Source organism: Narcine bancroftii, chromosome 6, assembly GCF_036971445.1.
Source record: "Narcine bancroftii isolate sNarBan1 chromosome 6, sNarBan1.hap1, whole genome shotgun sequence".
Classification (NCBI taxonomy): Eukaryota; Metazoa; Chordata; class Chondrichthyes; order Torpediniformes; family Narcinidae; genus Narcine; species Narcine bancroftii.
Window position 1 is genome coordinate 180,765,623 of NC_091474.1, and position 24,441 is coordinate 180,790,063.

General features: G+C 41.8%; 1 protein-coding gene across 4 annotated transcripts in view; it reads right to left on the reverse strand.

Moving 5' to 3' along the window:
• Positions 1–24,441, reverse strand: part of man1a1 (mannosidase, alpha, class 1A, member 1) — a 541,635-nt gene that overhangs the window by 441,167 nt on the left and 76,027 nt on the right. The gene's annotated exons all lie outside the window — the stretch shown is intronic.

Below are 24,441 nucleotides of genomic sequence, written 5' to 3' on the forward strand. Positions count from 1 at the left end.
AATTACTAGGAAATGAAAAAGCCTGCAAGAATACAGGCTAAATTGAATCCCTGAAGGAGCCATGGACAGAATGCCTGAGAAGCTATTGAACAAAGGAGGGTCATTACTGTCTTATAATTATGGATTCACGAAAACAAGACGATTGAGTCTATTGTTGTACATAGTTGCTGAGGTTCTGATAAAGTTTTATAACGATCAGAGGGAATGGAAGCCTATATATTTTTCCTTGGTTTTTTTTAAAGAATGTATAAATGGGGAAAACAATGGGAGCTCGAGGCAGAAGAGGCTGTGCAAGGCTGCAGTGCAGACTGGACGAGAGAAGATGGTACACGAGGAGACTCGAAATAGGAGGGAAGATGGTGCAGGAGCAGAGAGGAGAGGCGCCAAAACAGAGGATGGGAATATTTTGAATGTTTTACTTCTTAACTTGGATATATAAGGGTTTTTAAAGGTTTATTTTATTTTGTCTAGGTTTGTCTATTGGGGGGGGGGAGGGAATTTTGTCTTTTTCATGTTTATTTTTAGTCTCCTTTTTATTTTGTGGCTGGTGTGGACTTCAGCATGGAGAGACCATGAACGACGGAAAGGCGTGAGGAGGGTGCTATTCAAGACAAATAAAAGGGGGTGCTGCGGAGGTGAAAAGATATAGAAGCACAAAAATCAATAAAACTGTGGTGACGCACATTTGTGCAGCAAACCGGCCCCAGTGATCACAAGCGGTCAGCGGGGCAGCCGTGGCAAAGATGGTGTTGCAAGACTGTCTCTTCCGTTCCAGACTGGGAGGCTGCGTGCGAACTGCAACATTGTGACAGAAGTGCAGGAACACGGGGGGGGGGGGGGGGGGGGGGTGGGGGGTGGACCGGAGACCGGCTTAAATGCAGCAGCGCAGAATTCAAATAAAAATACTTGTGTTACTTGAGCTCTCAGCCTGTTGTCTCGGTCTCTTCGCTGCGCTCGTGCACAATCAGGTACACTGGTTACCCCGACGAGTCTCCACGTCTTGAAGACTCGACATAATGGAACCCACAACCATCGGCACTGTTGCGTTGAATTTGCCAACATTCTGGACGAACAGGGTCCACACTTGGTTTGGCCAAGCAGAGGCCCAGTTCCAGATTAAACAGATAACCTCGGATTCGACAAGATACTTCTACATGGTCAGCTCATTCGACCAGGAAGCCGCCTCAAAGGACGATGACCTCATCCAGGCACCGCTAGAGGAAGGTAAATACATGGCTCTTAAAAACCTTCTCATTAGCACATAAGGCCTCTCACGACACGAGAGAGCCTCCATGCTCCTTCACTTGGATGGCCTAGACAATAGGACCCCGTCCGCCCTCATGGACGAAATGCTCAAATTGATAGAAGGGCATAAGCCCTGCTTCATGTTTGAGCAGGCATTCTGGAGCAGATGCCCAAAGGCATCAAACACTTATTGGCTGATGCGGATTTCAGCGAACCGCACAAGATTTCAGCATGAGCAGATGTCCTCTACCATTCTAAGTGCAAGGGCATAGATTCAGTCAACCGTGTTACATGGTCGCCGCCGAGGACAACGCCCAAGTTGAGTCCATCACGTGAACAGGCCTGACCCAAAATGGTGCTGCTACCATCAGTGTTGGGGGGGGGGGGAAGGGGGAGGTGGGCATCAGCATGTAGATGCCGCCAGCCATGCTCTTTCCCTAGAAATGATGGGGCCAGCCACTGTTAGTGGCTGTGGCATCTGGCCGACCGAACAGCCAGCTTCATGTCTGGGACAGGATCTCGGGCCACAGGTGCCCCATGGACATGAGAGCAGAGATAAGTATCATACCCTCTAAGGTGCTCAAGACATGCATAAGACCCCAAGGCCCCTCCCTATGCACTGCCAACATCACCGGCATTAAAACTTTTAGCAAGAGGCAAATTCCTGTACGTTTCGGTAATACCACCTTCAATTGGTCCTTCACACTGGCTTCAATGGATAAACCCCTCTGTTAGGCGTGGATTTGCTCTGGGCACTCTCCCTACTGGTAGACCTCCAGGGCGGATGATTAGTCCACACTAAGACAGTCCAGACAGTGCCCCTCAGGACATCCATCGAGCCGTCCAACCAGCTTTCTTCCTTGAAGACTCCACATGGCCAATACAGCTGCTTCCTCACTAACTTTCCCTCCATTCTGCACCCCCAGTTCACTGCTGCCATGCCAAAGCATGGTGCCCAGCATCATATCGTGACCACTGGCCCACCATTGCATTCGCGAGCCCACCGTCTGTCCCCAGACAAACTCAACCTCGCCAAGGAAGAGTTTAAACACAGAAGAACTCGGCATTGTCTGCCATTCCGATAGCCCATGAGCCTCACCCTTCCATTTGGTGCCAAAGTCCAATGGCAGCTGGAGACCCTGCAGGGACTACAGATGCCTCAATGATGCAATGACCACTACCCAATTCCCCATATCCAGGATTTCACAGCGAACCTCCATGGTGCGAACTTGTTCTCTAAAGTTGACCTGATCTGGGGATACCATTAGATCCCCGTGCACCTGGATGATGTCCAGAAGACCGCTATCATCACTCCGTTTGGCCTGTTCAAGTTCCTTCGCATGTCATTCAGTTTGAAAAATGCACATTCCAATGCCTCATGAACATGGTCAGCAGAGACCTGCTTTTCCTTTTCAGCACGCCTGAGGAGCACATGACACACCTGCGCCAGCTTTTCATTCGCCTCCACAGTTCAACCTCACCATTAACCCTGAGAAGTGCCAATTCGGCCTCAAGGAAATAAACTTTCTGGGCCACAAAATTACCAAAGATGGTGCCACCCCCCTACAAAACAAAGTGGAAGCCAGGCCAACAACACTGAAGGAACTACAGGAGTTTGTGGGCATTGTGAATTTTTACAACAGATTCATCCCTGCGGCAGCCGAGATTATGCACCTTCTTTTCGCTCTGATGTGGGATTCGAAGGGTGACTTCACATGAACGGATGAAGCTCACAACACTTTTGAGGAGACCAAAGAGGCCCTCGCCCATACAATGATGCCAGTCCACCCACAAATGGACATACTGACAGGTCTCACAGCCGATGTGTCCAACAGAGCAGTAGACGCTGTCCTGGAACAGTTCATAAACAACTCATGGAGACCTCTAGCCTTTTTCAGTCACCACCTGCAACCACCCAAACTGAAGTACAGCATGTTTGACAGAGAGCTGCTGGCCCTCTACCTGGCAATTTGCTGTTTCCACTACTTCCTAGATGGGCAGCCATTCACTGTCTACATGGATCAGAAGCCCACTCACTTTCGCCTTCTTAAAGTCCTCCGACCCATGATCCACCCGAAAGCAGAGGCACTTATCCGAATTCTCCGAATTCACCACCTCCATCCCATATCTCTCTGGAAAATGCAACATTGTTGCTGACACACTCTCCAGACCAGCAGTCAACGCATTAGCTCAAGGCATCAACTACCATGATATGGCCCAGCTTCAGAACTGTGGTCACAGATTGCAGCTCCAAGACCTCCCACTTGACTTTAATGGCACCACACTCCTCCGCGATGATTCCACAGGCCAACCCCGGCCTCTGGTCCCCGCCCAATAGAGGAGAACAGTATTCGACATAATCCACGGTTTGCCGCACCCTTCCATCCGCACAAGCTGGTGTCCTTCAGATTTGTTTGGCACACCCTACACAAGCAGATCACAAAGTGGGCGAAAACCTGCACAGACTGCCAGTCTGCAAAGGTCCAGCAACACACCAGGCACCAAGTGCAGCAGTTCAAAGCTAAATCTGCAGGTTCCAGCATGCCCACCTGGACATAGTCAGATCCTTGTTTATAGTGGCACCTTAATACCACACTGTGGAAAAAAAAACACACTTTTGTACTTTTATATCAGGTCAAATTGCTCTGTTTTGTGAAACAAATTTCCCTTCAACTAATAATATATAATTTTTTTAATCTTGTACGCACTAAAGACCTATCTAAGGGGGCAAGTAATTTTGTACACTAAAAATATTTTAAAAAACGACTGAGGTGGAAACATTGGAACAGGAGATCAGAAGATTGGAAAAAGAATATCAAAACCTGGGATCGAATTAGAAATATCGGGAGTTGGAAAATAAGAAACTTAAATACAAAACTCTGCAAACATACAGAGTGGAAAAAACGCTCTTGTGATCTAAGCAAAGATATTATGAACTCAGTGAAAAAACACACAAAATTTTGGCATGGCAAGTGAGAACAGAGGAAACTTCAAGGATGATTAATGAGGTTCAATCGGGGCCAGGCTCGGTTACGTACAATCCAAGAGAAATAAATGACACCTTTAAAACTTATTATGAGAAATTGTATAAATCCGAGGTGCCAAGAGACGTAAATAAAATTGAGGAGTTCTTGGTGGGGGTTCTGTTGCCGAGATTTGCCCAGGAGTACCAGACAAAATTAGATGCCCCATTTTCCAGTGAGGAAATCAAACGGGCCTTGGGTAGGTTTCAAACAAACAAGTCTCCAGGAGACGAATGGCTTCCTGCCCTGAGTTTTATTAGGAACTCAGAGACCTATTGATGCCATTGTTAATGGGTGTAGTAAACCAGGTGGGGGAGACGCAGACGCTCTGGGAATCTTTTTTGGCATTGTCGTGATACCTAAAAAGAACAGGGACCCATTAAAGACATCTCATACAGACCTATCTCACTATTAAATACAGACTACAAAATAATAGCCAAGGCACTGGCCAATAGGCTGGGTCGGACCTTCCCAAGTTGATAGATCCAGATCAAGTGGGCTTCATCAGGAAGAGGCACTCTGCCAACAATTTGAGCAGACTATTTAACATTACATATATGACATAGGCAAAACATGATCCAAATATAATAGTTTCGCTAGATGCAATAAAGGCCTTTGATGGCCAGAATGGCCTTTTTTGTTTAAAGTTTTGGAAACATTTGGAATGAGACAAACATTTGTTAATTGGATAAAAACACTGTTTGACAAACCATGGGCAAAAATCAGTACAAATGGACAAATATCACCAACATTTCTCCTCAGTAGATCCAACAGGCAGGGAGGGCCGTCCTCTGTCTCCAGAGCTGTTTGTTTTAGCAATTAAACCATTAGCAGAGGTTATCAGGAAAGGTCAGTGATAAAGGGATTCAAAGTTGGTCAGTTCAAGCACAAGATAAAATCTAATGGCAGGTTACAAGTTATACCTGACGGACATGGCCGGGTCTTTGCAAAAGTTGCTTGCAATACTGGAGGACTATGGTACAATATTGGGCTATAAAGCCAACATATAAAAAAGCAATATCATGCCATTCAATAAATTTGACCACAAAGAATATCAAAGAAAGTTATTTCAGTTAGCAAACAGGAGCTGTGAAATACCCAGAAATCAAGATTGAAAGTAACCTGGAAAATGTATATAAACTCAACTACCCCCTATGCTGGAGAAGACTGAAGTTGATTAATGAGATGGAGAGATCTGCCCATCTCTTTAATGGGAAGGGTTAACTGCATAAAGATGAAGCTGATGCCGTGATTCCAATACCCCTTCCAGTCTTTGCCAATTCTGTTGCCACAATCTTTTTTTAAGGCACTGAATGATAGCATAAGGAAATTCTTCTGGAATGGGAAAGTACCCAGAATAGCCCCAAAAAAACTGATATGGGACTACACTTTGGAGGGGGGGGGGGTCTAAGTTTGCCTGATTTTAAGAAATATTAGATAGCAGCTCGGTCGATTTCCTTGCATCCTTCTTTGAGGAAGGGGAACCACCCTCTTGGGTGCAAATGGGATTGCACACAATGGGGGCGAGGACAGCGAAGGATGTCATATACAAATGGGATGCCAAATTAATAGCAAAGAAAAATGGATAACCTCTTACTGAAACATCTGATTAAAATCTGGCACAAGATCAATGAATGTATTGGAGAGAAAGCGGAAATATTGCCAAAGGCACCACTGACTCATAATGAATTGATCCTATGAACATGAAGAATAAAATCTGGGAGATTTGGCATCGGACGGTGATCCAACATATTAAGGACTGCTATGAGGGGAGACAGTTTAGGTCCTTCAAGCAGCTAAAGGGTAAATACCATTTGTTTTATAGGACCTTTCACTGTTTCCTCCAGTTAAGATCATTTCTAAGGGATAGGTGGGGCCCTACAATGACTCCGCCAACACCTAGTGAGGTTGAAAGGTTGCTTCGACTGGGAATCGCACTCAAACAGATATCAAGAATGTACTCAGTACTCCAAGGTGAAAGCCCCAAGCAGGGGATACACAGATCAAGAGAGAGATGGGAGTCAGACCTGGGCATCACAATTGATGAGAGATGCTGGTTGGACTGGTTTGGAGACAGTGTGACAACAGTTATTAATTCTCAATACAGACTGGTTCAATACAACTTTCTGCACCAGCTCTACCCCACACCACTAAAGATTCATAAGGGAAAACCAGAGGTGCCGGAGATGTGCTTCAGGAGTGGAGTGGTGTAGGGAACATTCATTCATGCAACCTGGTCCTTCGCAAAGGTAGCCCCATTTTGGCAGGATTTGGCTGACATATCAACCAGAATAATGAAGGTAACCTTTCCACTGGATCCAACGTTTTATCTGCAGGGGACAAATTAACCAAATTCCAAATTCAATTTGTATTCATTGCTTTGTCCATAGCAAAAAAAATGCATAGTGATTTCCTGGAAGTCTGACTTCCCTCTTCATATCAGTAAGTGTATTACCAAGATGCATAGGTATATTCCCATGGAAAAAAATTATGTATAATCTTAGAAACCAACACAGCTGCTTTGTTAAAATAGGATAGCCAAATCTGACATGCAAGGGAGCATAGTTGTAGCCACAACCCAATAAAAAGACCTACAGAGATTTACTAATAGATGGATTAATAAAAGTAATTATATAAGGGGGTGGCTTCACTGCCTCTAAGGGCACTTACTGGCATCACATCCAGCCTGCTGACATCACATCCAGCCTCTCTTTCTTTTTCCCTTTTTTTCATTTTCTCTGTCTTTTGCTTGTTTTTTTGGGGAGGGAGTGTTGGAAAGGGAGAGAGAGAAACACCACATGTTTGTAGATTGCTGGGAGATACTGATATATTTTGTAACAGTGATGTTATCGCCTTGTTTATTGACGGAAAACAAAAAATAAAATATTTTTGAAAAGAAATTAGTATGACAAAACAGAAGAAATGGGCCAAGTTTTATGAAAATACATTTAGTAAATAATTTGTAGGAAATGAACCAGAGCCAAGAAAATATTCTTAAATTGACAGAATAGCAGGTTGCACAACAAATTTAGAAAACATATTTGTCACTGTTAATTTAACATGCTAATTTGTGACTGCATCCAGAAAAGGCCTGGCAGTCTATTTTACATTTATGAAAAGAGATTATTTAATTTCTAATGCACATATAGTCAATGCACTTATAAACCAAATTATAAAACACTAGCAAGTGAATATAGAAACTCTAGTCTTTGCAAAAATGGAAGCAGATGACTATACAGTGCCCACCATAATATTTGGGACAAAGACAATTTTTTTTCCTGTGCTCCACTGTTTTAAATTTGTTATCAAACAATTCAAATGTGTTTAAAGTGCACATTTTAGATTTTATTTAAAAGTTATTTGTAACATTTGGTTTGATTATGTAGAAATTACAGCACATTTTATACATCGTATCCCCATTACAATGCACCATAATGTTTGGGACATTTGGCTTCACAGGTGTTTGTGAATACTCAAGTTTGTTTAATTGCTTCATTGGTGCAGTTATAAGAGAGCTAGGCTTGCTTCTAAGTTTTTGATCACATTTGGAATCTGCAGTTGCCATTTTTTAACATGAGGACCAGAGATGCGCCAATGAAAGTCAAAGAAGCCATTATGAGGCTGAAAAACAAGACTAAAAACAGTAAGAGACATCGCACAATCCTTAAGATTACCAAAATAGATTGTTTGGAACATAATTAAAAAGAAAGAGTGTACTGGTGAGCTCAGTAATCGCAAAGGGACTGGTAGGCCAAGGAAGACCCCCGCTGTTGAAGACAGAAGAATTCCCTTCATAATGATGAAAAATCTGCAAAAGTCTGAAACACTCGTTTCAGGAGGCAGGTGTGGATGTGACTACTGTCCACAAAAGACTTAATGAACAGAAGTACAGAAGCTACACTTCAAGATGCAAACTACTAGTTACCTACAGAAACAGGATGGCAGATTTCAATTTGCCAAGAAGTATTTTTTTAAAACCTGCAGAATTCCAGAATAAGGTCTTGTGGATAGATGAGAATAAAATTAAACTGTATCAGAATGACAGCAACAGTGAAGTGTGGAGACATAAATGAACAGCCAAGACTCAAAGCTTACCACCCCGTTAGTGAAATATGGTGGTGGGGGCATTAATGGCCTGGGCTGTCACATGTACTGGTGTACTTTGATGATGAAACTGCTGATGGCAGTAGAAAAATGAATTCTGAAGTGTACAGGAACATCTAATCTCCTAGAGTTTCAGCAAATGCCTCCAAACTCATTGGACGACACTTCATCAAAAATCCAAAACAGTAGTAAATCACTAAAATCACAAAAAAATCTGTTGACACAGTAGTTGAAATAAAAACACAAAATGATGGAGAAACTCAGCTGGTAATGTAGCAAAGGTAAAAGCATATAACCAACGTTTCAGGTTTAAGCCTTTCATCAAGGTATGGAAGAATGTTGTCAGGCATCCAAAGAAAAGGGTGAGGGGGGGGCAAAGGAAGATGATAGGTGGAGAAGGAAGGGAAGGCACAGCAGCAATCGGAGGGAGGAGGGATGGCCAGGTGGGTGGAGGGGGAAGGGAGGGGGGGGGGGGAAGAACTGGAAAAAGTAAAAAAGGGGGAGGGGAAAGCAGAGAAGTCAATGTTAATGCCATCTGACTGGAGAGTGCCCAGATGGAAAATAAGGTGTTGTTCCTCCAATTGCAGCTGGTCAGAGTAGGATAGTACATAAGGCCATGGACAGACATGTGAGTTTGGCAGTGTGACTCAGAATTGAAAAGGTTGGCTACTGGGAGGTCTCTGTTGTAGCCGCGTGAGCAGAGGTAATCAGTGAAGTGATCTCCCAATTTGTGACTGGTCTCTCCAATGTAGGGAGCTCTCCTTCTGTGATACAAACACATCTTCCCTTCTCCTCCCCCTCACCTTCTGCAGGATCACTCCTTTCATGATTCCCTCATGTGTTCATCCCTCCCCACCTATCCCCCACCCCAACACCACTCCCCCCCAACACATTCCCCTGTGTCCAAAGGATGTACAACCCTTGTACCCACACTTCCTCCCTCACCAAATTCCGGGGGCCCCAACAGGCCTTTCAAGTGAAACAACACTTCACTTGTATATCCACAGGACTGATTTATTGCATCTGGTGCTCCCTTTGTGACCTTCTCTACATCGTAGAGACCAGTCACAAATTGGGAGAGCACTTCGCTGAGTACCTCTGCTCCCACTGCTACGACAGAGACCTACCTCCCAGTAGCCAACCAATTTAATTCTGAGTCACACTCCCATGCTCACATGTCTGACCTGGGCCCCATGTACTATCTCACCCTAACCATCCACTGATTGGAGGAACAGCACATTATTTTCTGTATGGGTGCTCTCCAGCCAGATGATGTTAACCAACTTCTCTGCTGTCTTCCAATCTTCTCATCGTTTTTTTTCCACTCCCCGTTCCAGTTTTTCCATCTACTCCTCCTTCCCCTGATCACTACTATCTCCTGCACCTATCATCTCCAGCCTTTGCACTCCCCCCCCCCTACTTTCCTGCCACCTCCCCCACCACCCCCATTCTTTTTTTTTGGACACCTGCTGACACTCTTCCATACTTTGATGAAGGGTTCAAGCCAGAGAAATCAGTTATGTGATTTTACCTTTGCCACATAAAGGACACAGTTTGACCTGCTGAGTTTCTCCAGCACTTTGTGTTTTTATTTTTATGATCCCACACATACTGCTAAAGCAACAAAGGAGTTTTCCAAAACTAAACACTGGAAAAATTCTTGAATTGCCTATTCACTCACCCAATCTAAATCCAATTAAGCATGTTGAAGAGTAAATTTAAGAGGACAAGCCCCCGAAACAAGATAGAACTGAGGATAGCTTCAGTAGAGGCCTGGCAGAGCATCACCAGAGAAGATATTCAGCACTTGGTGATGTCAATGAATAATAGATTTCAAGCAGTCATTGCATGCAAAGGATATGCTACAAAGTACTAAACATGACTACTTTAATAAACATACCATTGTGCTGTCAAAATATTATGGTGACCTGAAATGGGAAGACTATGTATAAAAAGTGCTGTAATTTCTATATGGTCAAACCAAAATGTATATCCAATAACCTTGAATAAGATCTGAAATGTGCCCTTTAATCATATGTGAATTGCTTGATTACAAGTTTAAAACTGTGGAGCACAGGGGCAAATAATCAAAACAAAATGTCTTTGTCTGAAACATAATGGAGGGCACTGAATAAAGGAATGTAAATTTGGAGATTATGCTCAACACATGAGAAGATTACTGTTAGGCATCATGGTTAGCGCATCACTATTACAACATCAGCAATGCAAGTTAAAATATGGTGCTGTATGTATGGAGTTTTACATTCTCTCAACATATGCACATGTTTCCTCCAGGTGCTCCGGTTTCCAAAAATGTCCAAGGTTTGTAGGTTAACATAATTTTGGGTAGGCAGGTTCATGAGCGAGAAGGGCCTGTAAATGTGCTATAATGTCTATACAGTAAAAACACTGGTATCCAGCACTGATGGGGATTGGTAGATGCCTGATAAGTGAATTTCCCAGTTGCTTGAGATTACACTTACAATGCCTAAGTAATACACCTGCATTAAGAATAAACAGTTTACAAGATTAAAATACCATACTGTAATCACTTTGAATAAACTTCACATATCAATATATAAACCGTAGAGTATTTGACTTTATTTTCGATGATATGCTTCAAAAACATTTAACGTCCCTGCATCTGCTGGTTCCTTCCCCTCCATGGAGCCGGCTGAAAGATGCACAATAAAAATTATAGGTAATTAACCCCTTTCCTCTTCCAAGTTTACAGATAAAGCCTCTGACCAGGGCAACTCTTACTAAGCATGCAAAAGGAGTAACTTACTAAGCAGGGTTAAGAAGCTATTTAGTAAGCAGTGTTAAGGAGTCACCCGAACTTAAAGCAGCATCAACCAGCTCTTCATCCTGAGTGATGCCATTTTATTCAAACACAACTTCATTCACACTTTATTCAAACAGCTGTGATGAGCAAAGTACGACCAAGGCACCTCACTGGCTGAATGAGAAGATATTAGAGTCGATCCTCAAGGATGAGGTTATGAAATACCTGGAGACGCATGACAGAATAGGTCCAAGTCAGCATGGTTTTTTAAAGGGTAGATCCTGTCTATTAGAGGTTTTTTTTTAATGAAATCTCAAGTAGGATAGACAAAGGGGAGGCTGTGGATGTTGTATATTTGAATTTTTTTATAAGGCTTTTGATAAGGTGCCGCATGTTTGGCTACTCAATAAGATGAGGGCCCATGGAATTATAAGGACTATATTAGACTGGATAGAAAATTGGCTGATAGGCAGGAAGCAAAGGGTTGAAATTAAGGGATCCGTTTAGGATGGCTACCTGTAACAAGCAGTGTTCCACAGGAGTCGGTCTTGGGTCCACTGATGTTTACCATTTATATTAATGATTTGGATTATGAAATGAATGGTTGTAGCCACATTTGCAGATGGCACCAAGATAGGTGGCAGAGCAGGAAGTGTTGAAGAAACCATAAAGTTGTTGAAGGATTTAGACAGATTAGGAGTCTGGGCAAAAATATGGCAGATGAGATACAACGCTGAAAAATGTACGGTTCTCTATTTTGGCAGTGGAAATAAACAGGCAGAGAACTATCTGGATGGGGAGAAAATTCAAACCTCAGAAGTGCAAAGGGACCTGGGCCTCCTCATGCAGGGAAACCTAAAAGTTAATGCCCAAGGACTCAAGCCCGAAACATTGTTATGTATTTTTAGCTTTGCTATAAAAAGGACACTACTTGACCTGTTGAGTTTCTCCAGCTTTGTGTTTTTACTGCATTTTTACCTATTATTTTATGCTTATTATTTTATTTTCCTCAGGTTTTTTTTTGTTGGTTGATTAAGGGTGTCAGTTGCTTGAATTCCAGAAACCAGGGGTTTTTATTATATATCTAAATGAAAATTTAAAATTAAGATAACAAAGGGTATTTCTTACGAAAGCAAACGGGAATTTCAGATCAAGTGGAGGGTTAAATACCCCCCATTAGAGGATTGATGACTTTTTAAATAAGCACACATAACTGCTGCTCATAAATATTTCTATTCACTAGAGACATAATAACAGATTGCAGTGGAGAACAGAATGGAAACCAGTCAAGAATCATGATTGGATTTGACTTATTTTGTAATTACGCAGCCACAAAATCCATGAAGTTACCCAAGATGATTAATATCACAAGAGGAGGAAATGTCACAGCTGTTATAAACAAAATTCTAAAAAGGCATAATTTGTTTAAGTAACTAATGCATGAGGTATTAAATAAATTTCTCCACTTGTTTACTGGTTGGGAAAGGTCTGTGAACAGGACTAAAACACCATGAATTCCAATACATTTGTTCTCACTGATCACACAGCTCTGCCAAAAATTCAACGGTCTTCAAGTACTAGTCTTTCCTTTTGACAAGTGATGATCTTGCCTTTTTGCATAGTGCTCTGGATCGCACTGAGAGCCTGGAATAAAACAAATCTGACAGCAAATGGTGCCACAGGTCACAGTAAAATGAGGTGCCTAACCATTGATCTGACCCTAGGGAAGCCCAGGTTAAATGACATGGCAATTAATCTTCTAGAGTCTTATTTTCATAGGCAAATGATCTTAATTATTCCTGAAATACAACCAAGCTTGTGGTGTTAAGGCCCTACTGATTAATATTTACAATACTGTTGATACTTTCCATACTGACGTACAGTGTCAACATTATGAATAATAGAGAAGGAAAGTTAGTAAAGATAAAATTCTAATTCAGTTGAAACATTTTCCCTTCACAGATACTGCCTGACATGAGATTTTCCCCTGATTACTTTTTAAAACTTTTTTTAATACAAATATATTTTCCCTATTATTAGTTGAAAGCACGTCATTAAAACTATAGTTTAATGTATATCTTACAATCTGTAATGCATAATATTTCCAAATAGAAATAAAGTAATTTGGTGTTAACTTGCACACAGCACCACCCTGACAAAATTAATTTTAAAATATTATTTTAATTGATAAATTGGTTTCTATTTGGAAAACAATGTTACTTTTCCTTATTGCTTCTCTTTTAAAGAAGAAGAACACTTCAATGTATCATAATTAACCAATAGTTTAAGGCTGCAGCTATTTTTTCCACTCTTTATTGAAGTTCTATTGCCCAACTTTATCATTACTCAGGCGCTGACATCCTTTCCAGCCATGAGATTTTAATTGAACAATTGTGATGACACACGACCAAATGAAGTTGACTATTATTGAGGCCACACAGTGAACTGGAATTCACTGACTATGTATCGTTCCAATGGCTAGCTCCTCCCTTGGCTCCACTTTCACCAACCCCAAATAAACCACGGTTTCCCCACCTTACCTCAGATTTACCCGAGGACCATTGTGTCTCTCTGAGTGCAATCAGTTATATTAAAGGCAGTTTTCTGTGACTAGCTGAAAATTTTGCACAACCACAATACAATACTGAAATAACAACAAGGCTTCCAGGAGGACACCATATTCCATGACAACAGAATCAAGATATTTCACATCAAGACTGAACAGAAACATGACATTATCTCAAGTATTTACTCTCAGGTATGAATAATTGACAATGACTTCCCAGCTCATCCTACACAAATTCACAGCAGCTGCAGAATATCGAGTACTCAATAAATTGCATACAAAGAACCAGAACTAAAATTACCTTAATATCCAAAATTGGTTCAACTTTCTGGGAATATTTTGAGAAGGGGAGAGAGACTCTTGCACATACACACAATTCTTCCCAAACAGTAGGCCCTTTAAAAACAGGGTTAACCAGGCAATTTGCACGGTTAGCAATCCAATTACATGGCGATTTGAAAGGGTCCAACCTCAGAGGTAGTCAGGGAAACCATTAAAACTTACCCAGGCATCCTTGTCCAGCATCTTGAAAAGGAGAAATGGCCAACCTGGTTACTCTGGTGACAGCAACACTTGTATCACAGGGAAGCCCCTGGCTGAGGAGCTGCTGCAGCGATCAGGGGGAGAGAAGGGGGTGGGGGGGGGGGGGGGAGAAAGAGGGCCACAATCAGAGAGAAAGTGGAGGGGAGGGCCACGATCAGAGAGAGTGGGGGGGGCCATGATCGGGGGGAGAGAGGCCGCTACGACGGGGGTGAGAATGGTCACTGCTGTGATGGAGTAGAGAGTGGAACCATGATCAGGGGGGAAGAGTGGGGCCCACGACGGCCATTGCTTCTGCACTCCCTCATTGAGCTGTCGCTGTGAACCAGAGCGGCATGTTGTGGCAGCAACCTCACCACCACCCCCCCTCCACCCCCCCATTCGCAGCAGTGACACTTCACTGGGGGGAGGAGTGGCGACTGATGGGGAGGGTGACTGACAGGGGGTGGCAAGACTGATGGCCGATAGTTTCTATGAGTGCATGATGCGTCATTGTGGGGGCGGAATCCCCCTGAAATCACTGGGTTGGTGATTTAACAGGTAGGTCCTTCTGCAATTTGGAAGGTGGATCCTGCACCCACAACCCAGTAATCGCACCCGGATCCCAGGAGGGCTACTCAGGTGCTGAAATTTGAAAGCACCTAGTTGGTCACAGCATCAGCTGGAGTCATGTTCAGCCTTATACTTTATCCTGGATGTCAAATGCCCTCACTGGATCATATCTCCTCTTTCCACTAGCCAACTTTCTCCCCATCCTGTCAGACTGAAGTCTGCCTGAATGTTGAAGGCCTCTCCAGCTCTTAAGTGTCAAGTTCAGGTTTCAAGCCTTGCTTAGTGAGGATATCAAATTTCATGATCGAGGCAGCAAGGTTGTTACTTGTGCTACCTGTTAAACACCATTTGCAATGTGAACAACTCTCACTTCAGAAACAGGATAGAAAAAAAATGGAAAGTACTGAAACTGAAGGCCTTTGTAGGGGTCAGACAAATTTTGCAACAGTTTACAAAAACTAAAATTCACAATAAATTTATCAATAAAGATCCCTATAAGCATAGTTAATGCAATGCTACATTTCGCAGAACAATTTTAGTAACGTCGAAGTTAACATTAATGATCAATTAAGTGCTACAAATTATAACCACCATTTACAATCATTCATTCACAAGATAATGCTTAGATTTCCAAATTTCACAAAGAACTCAAACTCCTATCGACTCACAATGCCACTGTTTGCTAAGCTTTGAGACATTTTCATTAATAAATCAGTTTCATCAATTAAACTATCAATTAGAAAATAAAAATTTGCTATTGTAGGATAAAGAGTGTGCATTTTTTTGTTCAATATACACTTTTGAGTTGTACAGTATAGAACTAGACCCTTTGGCCCATCATATCGATGCTGACTATCATGCTTCTCAATACTCATCCCTCTCGCCTGGATAATTCCATATCCCTCCATGCCCCGCTCATTCTGATGGCTACAGCCTCCACCACCTTCTCTGGGAGCTCAATGAAAGTTCAAATTTATTGACAGAGTATCTACACAATATCTTTATCCTCCCCTGAGATTATTTTTCCTACAACCCAGGCAGAATTTCTACTGACTGGTAACCGTAAACCATACTAAAAAAGATATATGTACAAAATAGAAATGTAAATAAAGAAAAAAATGCAAACAAAATGATGTGCAATACAGAAAAAAAATCAGTAATCAATAATGTGCAAAGTTAGAGTCTTTAAATGAGTTCTGATGGAGTGTTGTTTAGGAGTCTGTTGGTGAAGGGGTAGCAACTGTCCCTGAACCTCATGCCCCCTATACCTCTTCACTGATGGCATAAGTCAGCACACTTTCCACTACATATTCGTAGAAGGTTTGCCAAGGTTTTCAATACAGACTGCATTAAATTTGATCTGGGATCACTGATATTGTAATAGTGTTGTGCTAACCATATTAGGGGATATGGGGAGATGGCAGGTAGGTGGAGTCAGGTCACAAATTAGATCAGCCATGATCTTATTGAATGGCGGAGCAGGCTCGATAGGCCATTTTTGGCCTACTCCTGTTCCTACTTCCTATGTTGCCACATTGACTGAGAAGTTGTTGTTCATACACCATTCAGCCAAGTTCTTAATCTCTCTCCTTTATGCTAACTCATCAGCTGGTTTTTTTCCCCACTCCACAACTATCACATCTTCAGCAAGCGAGTAAATGGTATTGTCGCCATACTGATCCACACAGTCTTAAGAGAGTAGAGCAGGAGGTGAAGTACGAGGAGGTGAAGTACGAGGAGGTGAAGTACGAGGAGGTGAAGTACGAGGAGGTGAAGTACGAGGAGGTGAAGTACGAGGAGGTGAAGTACGAGGAGGTGAAGTACGAGGAGGTGAAGTACGCATCCCTGTGGTACTCCGGTGCTGATGGACATTGTGGAGGAGATGTTCTCGCCAATCCTCACTGATTGGGGTTCTGGAGGTGAGGAAGTCCAGGAACCAATTACACAGTGGGTGACTGAGGCCCAGGCCTTGATCTTTGCTGATTAGTTTTGAGGGGATGATGGTGTTGAATGTTCAACTGTACTCATAAAGGACATTCTGAGGTATGCATCTTTGCTGTCTAGATGTTCCAGAGTTTTGCGTAGAGCCAGGAAGATTAAATCCTCTATTGACCTGTTGCGGTGGTAGGCAGATTGGAAGAGATTCATGTCACTGCTTGGAAAGGAGCTGACATGCTTCAGCACCAGTCACTCAAAACAATTCATCATTGTGGATGTGAGCACCACTTGTCAGTAGTCATTTAGGCAGGTTACCACACTCTTCTTGGGCACTGTACGAAGGAGGTCTGCTTGAAACAGGTGGGTTCAACACCCTGTCGGAGTGAGATGTTGAAGATATGTGTGAACATATTGGCCAGTTTAATCAACAAAGCTTTTCAGTACTCAGTCGTATACTCAAGTCTGGATTGGATACTTTCCTTGGATGCACTATCCTGAAGGCAGCCTGCAGGTCATGGGTCATGTTCAGATATTAAGGGTAGAGGATCATCAGGGGACATGGGGGTGGGTGGTGTCATTCTAGTAGTCAAATCAGACATAGAAGGCATTGAGCTCATCAGGAATTGAAGCTTTGCTGTCTACATTGCACTGGAATTGGTTTTCCGGATACAAGTTACTCCATGTGAACATTTTACCCCACAGACACCTTTTAAAGCTTCTCCCTCTCACCTTAAACCTATTTCTTATTGTCTTTGACTCTCTACCACAGGAAACACCATGATTACACAAACACAAAATCTTTCCTTGCATCTTAAAAATGCATATTTTTCATCTTCCAATAACAATCTCTCCAATCTCACATCATGAATGAGGTGCATTGTTGAGGTAGCATGAACCATGGCAACATCACTGATTTGTGCCCCATTAAATTGTCTGGATTGAAACCAAAATCAAAGTGAAAATCAGCATCCAATTGACTGCAGAACAAACTTGCTAAATAATAATTTTTGATAAATTTAATAACTCCCATCAGGATTAATTCACAAAGCCAACCACAACTTGTGTCGATTGTCTTAACAGCAGCACTGCTTCCATTGACAGAAGAACCAGAAGAAAAAAGAAATAAATGTAACTTGAAAAATTCTTCAAACAAGTTCCATTCTTTTCATTCAAATGGTCATTGCCTTTAACCCAAATGATTAGATATTGGGTACATAACTCATGTCACAAGGTTGCTTTCCAAAGGGAAATATAATTCTATAATTTGTATATTCCATTTATTTTTATATCAATCATTGAGTTCAGTATATATTTTAAAAAACTGGTTAGCTTTTGCTTGCTGCCCAGGTTTGTGAACATACATACTGCAATGCATTGAGCTAAAATTTCACAATAGATTCCATTTGGCTAAAGTGCTAATGAGTTTTCTGGCACTCATCCAATCAATTCTAATTTATGAAGTGGTTTGGGGAAGTGGGTGATGGGGGTGGATTTGGATGGAAGAAGAGCATCACTGGAACTGAAGCACTCAATTCCCAAAACAGGTTACTGTGGCGGCTCACCACAAGGCAGGTGAACCAGCCCCGCTTGTAAGCTACGCGGAGGGGCAGCCAGCCAAAATAGCGCCGTCGGGGGTTTCCCTTCCTTCCAGCTCGGGGCTCAGAAAGCCACACTTGGGGATCATGTGACGCCAGGATAACGACAGCGCCCTCCAGCGCGGTACTCAGCCAGGTCTGGGCTAGGAGTATAAGTGCAGCTCAGCAACCTGCAATAAACTAGTCTGCTCACTGAGCTCAACCCATCTGGTTGCGTGCGTTATTGCAGGAGCAGTGTAGCTGCCGCTACATTACATTTCATTTTCCCTAATCAGATGATTATTAATCAGTGACACTGTGGAATGGTCCAAGTCGATGCCAATGGAAAAAAAATTCTCACTATAGTTACACCAACCTTGAGCTCTCCAATCAGCACAGTCTTTGCAATATTTCCCTACAAAGAAGAATCACTACATTCTTCAAAACAAGATCCCAGTCAGCGCAATCTAAACCAGAAATATTAAGCATCACTCACTGATATAGAAAAAAATAATTACTGGTAAGATTATGTAATTTCAAATACTTTAAAATTTATTTCATCTGGGAAGAACAATTGCCCTGTTTTTAAGTTTCTTGACACAATGATGCAATGATAAGAGGTTGTTTTGTGAGCAGAATAGTTACGGTCAACCAGTTTACCTACCTCAGCTGCACCGTTTCATCTGATGCAAGGATCGACAACGAGATAGACAACAGACTCACCAAGGCAAATAGCGCCTTTGGAAGACTACACGGAAGAGTCTGGAAAAACAACCACCTGGAGAAACACACAAAGATCAGCGTGTACAGAGCCGTTGTCATACCCAAGCTCCTGTTCGGCTCCGAATCATGGGTCCTCTACCGGCATCACCTACGGCTCCTAGAACGCTTCCATCAGAGCTGTCTCTGCTCCATCTTCAACATTCATTGGAATGATTCATCACCCACATCGAAGTACTCGAGCTGGCAGAGTCCGCAAGCATCGAATCCATGCTGCTGAAGACCCAACTGCGCTGGGTGGGTCACGCCTCCAGAATGGAGAACCATCACCTTCCCAAGATCGTGTTCTATAAATCGTGCTCTCCACTGGCCACCGAAACAGAGGTGCACCAAAGAAGAGGTACAAGGACTGCTTAAAGAAATCTCTTGGTGCCTGCCACATTGACCGCCGCTAGTGGGCTGATCTCGCCTCCAACCGTGCATCTTGGCGCCTCACAGTTCGGCGGGCAACAACCTCCTTTGAAGAAGACCGCAGAGCCCACCTCACTGACAAAAGACAAAGGAGGAAAAACCCAACACCCACCACAACCAACCAATTTTCCCTTGCAACCGTTGCAACCGTGCCTGCCTGTCCCGCATTGGACTTGTCAGTCACCAACGAGCCTGCAGCAGACGTGGACATACCCCTCCATAAATCTTCGTCCGTGAAGCCAGGCCAAAGAAAGAAAGTTAGACATCTCATACCTAGTGTAAAACAGTGCATAAGTGCAGATACAGGGAGATCAGTTAAGTCAATAGCTTCACTAGATTTATTTTACACTAAGACAAATATGAAATAAAAATGTTTCTCACTTCGATTATCTGGAAGAAAACTAATTTTGAGCACCAAAGACCAATATATAACAAAGAAATACTGTAAATAACACGAGATATTGAATTATTGACCCCCATCTGGAAATTTGATCTTGTTATTACCACAGGTTTGGTCCATCTAAGCTGACAAAATAATCATTTATTTTTCTAGATGAAACATGAAAAGGCTGCAATAATTTCGCCCCAAAGGAAATAAACCAACAAACTCACAGCAGTGCTCGTAACATTGACCCTACACTTGATTTGCCAAACCAAATCTGTCAAAAGAACATTTGAAGGAAGAGAATTTTTACAATTGTAGATTTAGTTTCTGGGAAGTGACATTGATCAAATGGAAGAAGTGTTGTGGTGGTGATGGTAACTGTGCTTAATCTAGCTCAGCCACTCTCAATAGGGGCAGTGGTGGGGAGGGGGGGGGGAATGTAAATGGCTCCCCCTGGGGGCCACAGCTCATTGTTTTGTGAGAACCCAAGCTGCATAGGGGTCATGGAAATTGAACGGATTAAATTTTGGTCAAAAGGAAAGGACTGCTGCTGGGCCTTGCTTCATAGTTGTCAAGCAACGCGAGATTTTGTCAAGGTCAGAGGCATTTGGAGACAGGCTAGAATAACCTATATAAATAGAGAAAATTAACAATGTTTTCAAGTGTTCTGAAGGGGGTGAGGGAGGTGGTTCTCTTTCTTCTTTTTGTTTTTTTTCTTTTATATACATATATATATATATATATAAATGTTCATGTTTAATTGCTGTATATGTCATATATTTGTTTTTTGAACGAATAAATAAAGTTTTAAAAAAATGTTTTCAAGCATCCCTTGCTTCGACATGACATGCAGCCAGCTTTGGCAATGAATTGCCTTCCATGTACTTTTCCTCTTTTGTTCTATCACCTTCAATTCCAGGAAATAAGCATGCAGGCCCAAAGGTTTTGCTCTATATTTCTCATGTTCACAAGCACCTTCATTTTCCTTCGAGTTTTCAAAACAATGGTGAATGTATGTCTCCTGCCAGCTTTTATTAAAGAAAATGTGTATTATTCACTAATTTCCTTAAAATTTAAGCCCTTTTGAGGTAATCCTTGTGTTTTTTTTTTCATTTTATAATAGTTAATTTTTGTTACTTAGAGAAATAATTTTATCCACGAATTCTTCGTCAAAGCGTTGGAAGTATTCAGTGGAAAACTTATCATATCACATTGAATACTTATCACATAGATTATTACATCTGTGCAGAATCCTTCTCTTTCAATGTGTTTGATTTATTTGAATACATTTACAAATTAAAACACGAGCACAAGCCAAAACAACATTTTAGAGATGGTACATAAAGAGAAGATAAATCCTTGGATTACTTCAAAACCTTTTGAGATAATTTTGAAAGAAGGTAAATCCCAAATAGATGATTACTGAAACAGCAAATAAATGTGAAAGGGTCTTCTTGCATCATACAAGTGACTTGATTACTACAAGTGAAAATGCTCATAATGTCACTGTTATTTATTATGTCTTCAGTGTTCATAGTAATATCTGATATCATGAACTTAAATGTCAAAGCAATTATTCTGACAATTCCTTTGAGCAATTCCATTGTTTCTCGAAGAATTGATAGGGACATTGAAAAACAATAAATCATGTCATTACAATCTAAGAAATTTTCTTTGCAATTGGACAAATCCACCCTGCAAGAGAACAACACTTTAAGTTATCATGGCTTACGCCAAATTCTGGAATGGAAATGGACTGATGGAAGAGAGGTTGTTTTCCAGAGGATTTAAACAGATACAAAGGGACTATTTTCACAGAAGTTAACAATTACATAAACGAGAGCAACCGATGATGTTGCCTCAATGGTTAGACGATACAGAAGGTTCAACACACACCTGAAAACTGTGCAAATCATAAATCTTCGAGTAGCAGATACTGAAATGCCTACTTTAATAAATGAGCTCATCAATAAACTACTGAAATGGCAACAGTTAAACTCTTCAGTATTGTCCTATCATTTATTTTGATTAAAAAAAGAATTTTCAATGGCACAGGGGTTTCTGGTATAAAAACACCTTTTTTTTCCTTGCAATGTTACTGGTTGAAAATTGTCAGGCTTAATATTGTTTGGTCCATGACTTTTTCAAGAGTTTGCTCACCCCTGCCTTAAAGGGTAAACACCATAACTTTATTGACAGAAAGGAAGCCATTGTTTCATTCCTTAAAATCCTCGAAGTCTTTTGGTGCAATATCAGACATTTCCAAATCCGAACACGAACCCAGAGGTACTGAAGGATGATGAAATTACTGTTTATGTGAAACATCTAAAGCAAATACTCACAGCTCTGCAGGAAAGATTTAATGACCTGTTAAACCTCAATAACCCATATTGTATATTAGATTTATCTGAGCAACAACCCACCAATGTTTACGCAGAAATTCAAAAGAGGTTGATTGGTCTTCAAAGTGATACAGTTGCATGCCACAAGTTCAACCTGAAATAATTTTGGTTTAAGAGGGATCTATCAGATAGATTTCCAAAACTATAGGAAAAGGCTGAAATATTTTTTCATTGCCTTTCCCTCAACATACTTAGTTGAATGTGGATTCAGCAAGGTACTTTCCTTGTCAAAACACAGGAACCAGCTTGATAACTCAACTCGAGGTAACCTTCCAGTATCACGATCCAATTTGGAGTCTGACATCAAAAAACCTTCACAAGAACATAAAGCTCAAAGATCTCACAAAAATTTTCATTTTATAATTAAAAGAACTTCAAAGACGAATACAGGTTCGTAATCCTTTATCTGAAATTCTGAAAATTGAAAACCTCCGAAAACAGAACATTTTTTCCACGGATGTCATTTGCACACCAAAGCTCACATTTGGCTCCAAACATGTCCTGACGCAAACCACACTCAACTCACGGTTGAATATCCAATGAGCGTAATTAGTGGAACCCGAGAGAATCTTTACTTTATAGCTCCCAGCAGAAAAACAGAGTCCAGCATCTCTGATTTGCCGTATACAGACGTGCAATTCGTCGTAAATGGCCCAACATCAGGATGCTCCCCCACCCCAGTCCAGCGTCACCATAAATACCCCTCATTCAGCATCTGAATTTGGAGCTCAGATAGGCAGTAGTTGGAGTGAGGATCCACAGTTGGATGTTCAGATGAGCCAGCAGCTGGGGCATTAGGGGTTCAGATAGGTGGGCAGCCAGATCTTCGGGAGTTCACATGGCGGGTGTCGCAGCCGGAAGCTCAGATGGGCGGGCTGCCGTGGCATCGGGAGCTCCAGTGGGCAGATGGCTGGGGCGAGGGTCCTCTAAAGAGGCGACGTGAGCTCCAGTAGGTGGGCAGCCAGGGCATTGGGAGCTACAGTTAGCAGACTGCTGGGGCGAGGGTCCACTGTCAGGGCATCGGGAGCTCAGATGCAGCCACAAACACCCCCCGTCCTGCAATGTCACAACCCAACCCGCCAACCAGAGCCACAAACACAACCCCCCAATTACTTGCAGTGAAGCTTTTAATTGTTTTCACTGTTCAATATTACCTATTATTTTGAAAATATCTTAAATAATTTTATTCACTTTCATTTCTAATGGTTTTTGAATGCTCTTTAATTTGTTGTAAATTCAGAAGCTATGTGACAATGCTTTTTTGCGTATCAAAAGGGTTTCTCAGCAGTTTTGTGGGAAAAGCTACTGCATAACCCATTGCACAACAAACCCAGGACACAGTTGGCCAGGAAGTTGAGTGTTATGAATCTGAACCAGCTAAACGCAGGGTATGAGGGAGGCAAAGTACAGGAAGCAGTCCTCACTCTGCTAAATAGAAGCAAATTTTAATTGGGAGTCTGTTCACATATCTCATGCCAACTCCATACCAAGATAACTTTCTGCTTCCACAACTCTTCAAAACTATTCCAATGTATTTCTCCTGGCTGGCCTATAAATAGTACAATAGATAATCAACTTTGTAATCTATTACCCCACTAAATTGATTTGAAGTGTTTTTATAGATTGTAATATCTTGCGCCACTGAAAAAAAACCTCATCTTTAAAGTAGTTAAAAATATGTGCTGGGGTACTAGCATGAATGACATCCAATAATCCATGTGTCAAATTATTAAGAGTGCAGGATTATTGGAGTTTTGGTGCAGTTCAATGCAGATATCATCTTGCAAGATTTGGTCCATTATCTGTCTAGGTGTAAAGGCAAAGTCTAATTTTACGTTCATTGTTTCTAAGCAGATAAAAGTGCTCTTCCCTCCTTCAAGCACAAGACTTCAACTGTAACAAAAACCAGCAATACATTTATGGTAACAGTTGGAAAGACTGGCCAAAGGTTGATGAACTTTTAGAAAGTCAAATTATATCTGCATACAGCTTCAGGCTTGTAAGCGAGTGTCAAGAAGGCAACGTGAATCACAGCTTGAGAAGTTATTCAAAGTGACAAGCTGCTATTAATTAGAGAATGTGGATAGATGCAGAGATTGAGTCACTTGTGCTTCCTAGTATGAAATTCAAATACAA